The sequence below is a fragment of the Carlito syrichta genome, unplaced genomic scaffold (genome assembly GCF_000164805.1).
Source record: "Carlito syrichta isolate Samal-C Ts95f unplaced genomic scaffold, Tarsius_syrichta-2.0.1 Scaffold311222, whole genome shotgun sequence".
NCBI classification, from domain to species: Eukaryota; Metazoa; Chordata; class Mammalia; order Primates; family Tarsiidae; genus Carlito; species Carlito syrichta.
This window is the reverse complement of record NW_007255318.1, coordinates 597,572-597,986: the sequence shown is the minus strand read 5'-3', so window position 1 is coordinate 597,986 and position 415 is coordinate 597,572. Positions and strand designations below refer to the sequence as shown.

Sequence of the window (415 nt, the reverse complement as noted above, 5' to 3'; positions counted from 1 at the left end):
GTAGAGATGAGGTCTTGCCTGCCCAGGCGGGTCTCGAACCCGCGGGCTCAGGCAATCCACTCACCTCAGCCTCCCAAAGGCGCCGGAATTCTGTAATTCTTAAGGCAGCCTCTCTTACTAGTTATTTAATGGCAAAGCTGTGTCTGTCTCTTACTCCTATCCCTTAACCAGTCATTGACACACAGTAGGCGCTGGACACTGGGTTCAACTCTTGAATAAATTCTTGCAGGGCATCAGATGGCATGTGTGGCTCAGGACATGTTTAGGCTAGAAATATTATGGGGGAACGAGGGCTTGATGCCTAAGGAAAGACCTGTGGATGGGATTAAAGTGAGAAGATGAAGCAACCCATTCAAACAGCACGTTCTAGAAAATCTACAAATGTTCCAACTGGTGACCTCTCCCTTTTCTTTTT

The 415-nt window shown here is 47.7% G+C and overlaps 1 protein-coding gene across 1 annotated transcript in view; it reads right to left on the bottom strand.

Annotated features, from left to right (window-relative positions):
• XRCC2 (X-ray repair cross complementing 2) overlaps positions 1 to 415 on the bottom strand; it is a 28,044-nt gene that overhangs the window by 26,819 nt on the left and 810 nt on the right. The gene's annotated exons all lie outside the window — the stretch shown is intronic.